We start from the raw sequence: 7500 nt of genomic DNA, 5'->3' as shown, positions 1-7500 counted from the left end.
CTTATCTAATTTTAGTCATATGTATTACGAGTATGTACTAGAAAATGCTGTAAGAAGCGACTGTCCTCAATTGTGGCGTTTATTTTGGTAAATACTGCCTGTCTATTGAGGGTAGGTAGGTAGGTATATTTTGTTCTTAAGACATATTTTCACCCACCCACCCTCTCAGTGTGCATGCCAGGTGTAATATTTCTATCTTTAAAACCGAGGGAGAGTAGCTTTGCTTTCGAGAGTTGGAGGTATTTTTTCTTTAAACCAAAACTCAATCTTTTAACCCTTTAGTATGCATGCCAAGTATAATCTTTCTATCTTCAGAACTGAGTGAGTAGCTTCTGAACAGAGTCAGAAAGTACTATTTGTATGTCACTCCTGGAATTAAAGTGGATTCTCGTCCACCTAAAACATGTTCTCACTCTGTACCTCTCAGGCACATTTACATCCCCACCCCCCACAGGAGGTGACCTTCATGACCTGTATGAGATCGCACCACGGTAAGCCATCAAAAAACGACTCAGCATCGCGGATCAATTTAAGAAAACCTGCAGACGGAGTCAGCTCCGATGAGAAAAGGAGCTGTTACCCAAGAGTTACAAAGTATATCAGTAATTGGGGATCGCTAATGGAGAGGTGAGAAAGAGAGTTAGTAGGGTTATAAGGTGGTTATTGCAGTGGCTGGAGAGTCGTTGGACGTGGCCTACTGGGGAGGTCAGCATCCTCTCTTCAAGAAGACCGTCACCATAGCTTCTGGGACCTCGAGACGCGAAGTTGCTTCTACTGGCTGAAGACATTGCAAGCACCGGGTATCGTCTTGAGAACGACCGAAGACAATATACCATGAACACCTGTGACCTAGACGAAGTCGAAGTATTTGAGTTTATCCACTCTCGAGGGGGAAAACCGAGAGGATGGCAGGTTCATATGCCGAAGTCTCTTGATCCCTCGACCCGAGGCTTCCGTCCGTCGATCTCCTCGCCTCGTGGATTGTGTCATTATGTTCGGCATGGAATCAACGAGGTGATCTGCTGGCTCTGTCCGATCGCCTCCGCTCGGTCTGACGCTCCTCTGACATGGCTCGGCACCAAGTTGAGGACCATTCGCTCCCACTGTGTTCGGATCCGGTGAGTCAGTGCACACCAGCAAATCACGATCATGAGTACGTCATGCTGATGCTTGGTGAAGGACAACACACCGCCCGGGTGGCAGAGGCGTATCTGTTTTTCTCTTAGAGCCTATACGGGTATTTCCTTACTATATATATATATATATATATATATATATATATACATACATAAATGTATCGTGACATCATGACAGGTGTATGAATGGTAAGAATGGAAAGACACGATTGCGAACAGGAGACTTTATTCCTGGCCGGTTTCGCCTTTGAGGCTTCTTCATATTACCTCTGAAGAAGCCTCAAAGGCGAAACCGGTCGGAATAAAGTCCCTTGTTCCCAATCGTGTCTTTCCATTCTTACCATTCATATACATAAATACATACATACCTACATACATATATACATACATACATACATACATACATACATACATACATACATACATAATACATACATAGAACATAAGAATAAGAAATAAAGGAGAATGCAAAGAGACCATAAGGCCTACACTAGGCAGCTCTCGTATTCACCACCACTGTCGTACATCCATAAAGTTGTCTAATCGTTTTTTAAAACTGATACATACATACATACATACATACATGCATACAGTACATATACATACATACTTACATACATACATACATACATACATACATACATACATACATACATACATACATATATATATATATATATATATATATATATATATATATATATATATATATATATATATATATATATTTATATATATATACATGTATTCCAAGAGTAGACTTTCCCTTGGAAACTGTTATGAAGAGGTTTTCTACCTCTCTAGAGAAAGTGGAAGCGCATTTTTTTTTTAATTTGAAATCTAAACCTGGTACTCCCCTTTAGTATGCGTATCAAAAATTACTTATCTTAAAAACATATGGAATAGTTCATAAAGAAGCAAAGGGAAAATGAGAAGAGAAAGAAGATGGGTTATGGAGGAGGAGAGAAAAAGGTAGAGGGAGATAGATAGATAGATATAAAAGAGAGGAGAAATATATGATATATTATATATTTAATATATTATATATATATAGCATACATATATATCTATTTAATTTGTTATATATATAGTATACATGTAGTTAATACATTATATATACCATAATATATGTATATATATATAGTATTATTATATAGTATATATATTATATATATATATAGAGGAGAGAGAGGAGAGAGGAGAGAGAGAGAAAGAGAGATAGAATTGATAGAGAGAAATAGAAAATAGAATGGAGAATAAGAGCCCTGTGAATGATTGACGTGTGTGGCTTGTGAGTGAGTCTGGGAATTGTTAGGCTTGTAATTCCCTGGCCCTCAATTTGGGCACTCTCATGGTTTATGTGCGTAGTTAGTTTAGCTCTGCTAAAAAACAATTGGCCGTATTGGTTCTTACAGAATTGGTTTTGTAGGAATCACGGAATACAGTCTGGTTTTGAATATCTCCACCTTTATTTTTGTAGAGATCGCTCGGAAGATAGGAGGTGAGGGTGGGGGTTATGGTGGTGGGTGGGAAGGATGTCGACCCATTTAATCTCATAGGAGAATTGCATCCAACTGTTTTGAACATTACTACCCATGCTTCCAAATCGTTATCCGACTTAGGGTCATTTATTTCCTTCGAGAGTCGCGAAAGGATATGACTCCAGAAGAGTCCACATCTCATCTCAGAAAACTTTCTTCTGGCTAGCCCTATGTGACTTTTATCCAGCTTGTAAATAGCTCTTGGGCCCTCGTAGAGTAATAATAATGAAAAAACATTCTACGGCAGTTAATCCTTCTAATCTTTTGTCAGCTTTGAGGATTTTTGATTCTAGATTAACCCCAGGCGATGTAAAGTTTTATATGAAAATTATGAAAAGAAAAACCATGGTTGTATGGAATAGTGTGTCATGAAGAGTGTTTCCGTGAGTTGGTATAAAGGTTTACTGGTGGCCGCAGCTCGTGGCTCCCTTGTGAAACACCTGGAAACCGCCCTAGAAATCTCGTATCACCCTAGTCCCGGGTTCGAGTCCCGCACATCTCTAATTCCCAGCAATGAACTGTTACCTGATTCAACCAGTTCCACAGGTACAGAAACAAGTGTGATGGCTTCAATTACAGCTTCCCAAGCGCCACATGGGCTTATAATGCTCCTCGTCATTTTTTTTTAGAAGACATCGATACGTGAAAAGGAGAAATGGACCAGCCTAACAGAGGAGCGGAGACTAAAAATTCAGAGGATGGTAGGGGAAAATAATCTAAGAAGGACTAGAATTCTAGTCCGTCACCCCCCCCCCCCCCCCCCCCCCCCCCCCCCCCCCCCCCAGGGGTTGGGGTGAGCAATATATTGATTTGTTGTTGTTGTTTGTTGTTGTTGTTGTTGTTTTGTTGTTTTTGTTGGTTTTTGTTGTTGCTTGCATGTTGTTGTCTGTTGCTGTTGTTGTTTGTTGTTGTTGTTGTTGTTGTTGTTGTTGTTCGTTGGTGGTGCGTGGTGGTGGTGGTGGTGGTGGTGGTGGTGGTGATTGGTGTGTTGTGGTGGTTGTTATTTTATGTTATTAGTGATGATTATCGCATGGGGGGTTTAAAATGGATATTCTATGGCATAAAAGTTTTGAGTGGTTGTTTGTATAAGAGATGAGTAGAAACAAACTTTGCCAACCGTTGTTAGTTATGGAATGAATGGAATAAACTTCCTGGCAGAGGCCTAGGGCAATGTAGTTCAGTTCGAAGCTTTAATGAGATCATTTGGGATAAACGCCAAAGCAAGATGCTGTAATGATTATCATTTATTTATATATTATTTGTTTTTGTTTTGTTATCATTGTCTGTTTGATTCTCATTTATTTAGTTATATGTAAATTTTGTTATTATTTTCTAATTTACCTGTTTGTTTATTATTTTATACTTATACCTATTGCATTTATTTATGTATTTTATTTGTTATTTTACCTTATTAATAGTTTTTATCTATTCATTGTATTATTGTTATGATTTTTTTCACATCCGACCATTAGATATGGACCAAAAGGTCTCCTGTCGGGCATGGCTCCGTCCTTTTATAGTCCTTTGCTTAGAGGGCAAGAGGGATTAAGCTTGAAGGAGACGAAGCCCATTAATGGGAACTTAAACCATAGTTTTCATGAAAGTGGCAGTTGCCGACAAGATTGACGAGGTTTTAAACACCATATGAGGACGGAGCCTTTATTTGTACGACGGTCAAACTTAAACATTTTTTATTTTTTTTAGTGTTTGCTTGCGCGGAACAGCTGTTTCCACCTTCAGGTTTAGCATACAGAGTATACGTCGTTACATTTTTATCAGGAATAAGAAATAAGACTCACATTAAACATGAAACCAATAAAATATATATGCATTTTCACCCGATTAAAGTAATCGAGATTATTGTAATAAGATAAAGTGATAAATGTCAAAACATTAATGAGATCAAATTGCTATTTGTGAAATGTCTACTAGGATCTCATTCTGTACAATTCTGTTGACTTATTTTTTTTTTATTGTAAAACATATGTCCTAAAATTGTTAAGTTCACTCTGGCGTAAAATGGTATTCATATGTTATTTCTGCATCGACAGTGATCAATTCAATATTTTTGTCTGAAAAAAAAAAAACGAAAAATTGTATGCAATCAAATTAAATGTTGTTTTCCCTTATGTCCGTCTCTTTCTCATTTTTGTTTCTGTTTTTCCTGTCGGTCTGTCTGTCTGCCGTGTCTGACCTGGGTTCTGTATGTCTGTCTTTATTTCCTGTCTTTCTGTTTGCCTGTCTGTCTGTCCTGTATGTCTGTCTATCTATCTGTCTGTTTACTTGTTAGTCTGTCTGTATACTTGTTAGGTCTGTCTGTATATCTGTCTATCTGACTGTCTAACTCTTTTGTCTTGCCTGACTGTATGTTTGTCTCTCTCTCTCTCTCTCTCTCTCTCTCTGCCTTTATTTCGCTCTCTGCATTTTATCTGTCTCCCCCCCTCTCTCCCTCTCTCTCTCTCTCTCTCTCTCTCTCTCTCTATATATATATATATATATATATTTCATTCACACACACACACACACACACACACACACACACACACACACACACACACACACACACACACACACACACACACACACACACACACACACACACACACACAACACACACGTACACGCACGCACAGATGCGCACACAATCAAAGAGTAGGGTCTCCCCGATCCTTGTTTCGGTCATGTGCAAAAAGGGACCTGAGAAAGGCCCGATCATGTAACATCCAGAGCCAATCTTCCTTCTATGAATCTGAGGACACGCAAGCTTAATTCCTTCATGAATAAGTGGAGTTCGCAGGATACGGAGAGAAAACGCGTAGAGGTTGGGGTGAGGACGAACGGGGGGCAATGGGGAGGACAAAAGAGGGATGGTCGGGCGAACGAAATGACAAGGGGCAAATAGCCCTACGGCGTTCCGGAAGCGAGGGATGAATTTCTGAATAGTGGATGTAGGTTTTGGGGAAAAAAGTGTATTGATTGGTAAAATATTTCGTCCTTTTCAGTACTGGACGGGAGATTTTCTTATTGTCTGACTAGCTTATCGGCTATTCACCTGAAGCACACTTAACGAATAAAATAACCATTAGCCTCTTCAAAACTGTAACTTTTTTCTTGGATGAGTGACATTTCTTTTCTTTCTCTTTATTCAGAAAGTAGAAATGTTTCTGAGGTTAATCTCTGTTCTAGCTAAAGACTCTGTGTCTTTTTATTATTCCCTAATACGCCTCGGAAAGTTGAATTAAAATTTTTTATGAAAAACAACCCGATGACCGTGAAAGAAGAATGTACTATTTACAAAGGATTAAAAAGGGGGGAGCATTGTCGGAACAGATCTTTTAATCCATAACTAGATCGGATGAAAAAAATTATAATTAATGATAAATAGATAAGTATATTTGATAAATAAAAATAAATAATAATTAGATAATAGTCAATGAAATAAATAATTTATAGACTGAATTACATAAATAAGTATACAAACAGGTAAATAGTAAATGATAATAAAATGTACAAAAATAATACTGAATTATAATTAAAATAAATTATAATAGGCAAAAATAGATAATGATTATTTAATTACCTTCTTGAATTATATGTTTCGCACGAGATCTGTTGGAAGTGTACACTCTCTTTGTAAAACATCTCCAGAAGCTTATACCTGCAAGTGCATACAAATACACCACATACAGCGTGGCAGGAAAGCGGATTCACACCAAGTGGCGATTTGATGGTCAGATGTCATAGTTCTTTTCAAGTCTTTTTATAAAAAGAAAAAAAAAAGATCTTCCGTTTTTTCAAAAACTGATTTTTTTTTTTTTTTTTTTTTTTTTTTAGTTTCTTTCCTCTCTAATCCGAATATTTTAAAGTCACCTGGTGTGTAGACGGAACCGTTTTCCTGTGATCTCACCACAGGCTTAAATGTCGACAGGAGTCCTTTTGGTCCATAAATAGTTCGGATATGTTTCGCTGATTCTACCCATGACAGCTTTTTGAAAAAGATATTTTCCCCCTCGAAATCACAGCATCATGATCTTCTCGCCTCAACTTGAGGTAACACCCCGTAGGCTGGTATTCGGTTCCTATACAGGGTTCATTGATCTCCACTCAGAGATGATATATACGGTTACTCGCCATGATAGTTCGAAACACAGGGCAATCGGAGGCAGTTCCTGGGTTCGCAAGTATAGGCCTCTAGCCTAAGATTTTCATTCTTGAATGTAATTATATAATTTATCTATTGGTGTTATTGAGTTTTCAGAGATTTTATGGATTAGATGTCTATATTGGGAGCTGATACCTTCAGCACTTTGATGTAGGCTTCCTTTAGATTTTTCTTGGGCTAATGAAAATTCATTTTATTTTGATCGTTCAATCCGGGGGTCGTGAAACGGTCGAGACCCCTCGGATGAATCAAATCACCCGTCCTTAACAAAATTAAAATGAATACATCTTTATATTGAAGATACTGGTTTGTGCTCTCCTTTCTGTTAAATAAATAAAATTGCCGGAAGGACTTGATGAGCATACGAATTCGGGTTCTTGTACAGCAAGTATTACCGGGCATTGGGGATTCGGATCCCGAGCTGTTTATGGTCACGGGAAGTAGCACTCCAAGCCTACCGTTGCACTGCGGGATAATGTATTCGTGCTTATTATCTCATATTCATATGTCATTGAGTGACTCGGAGGAAAAGTGTACACCATGTCTCCCGGAACTCGGCAGAACCCATGAATAGAAAATTTCGGAAAGAAAGAAAAAAAAAAAAAAAAATTGGGAAAGTTCTTGATTGAATTCAAGGACGGATTGGAAATTAATTCCATGT

Source organism: Oratosquilla oratoria, chromosome 30 (genome assembly GCF_046742065.1).
Source record: "Oratosquilla oratoria isolate Oo_2021 chromosome 30, ASM4674206v1, whole genome shotgun sequence".
Classification (NCBI taxonomy): domain Eukaryota; kingdom Metazoa; phylum Arthropoda; class Malacostraca; order Stomatopoda; family Squillidae; genus Oratosquilla; species Oratosquilla oratoria.
Note: the sequence above shows the minus strand (reverse complement) of the source record.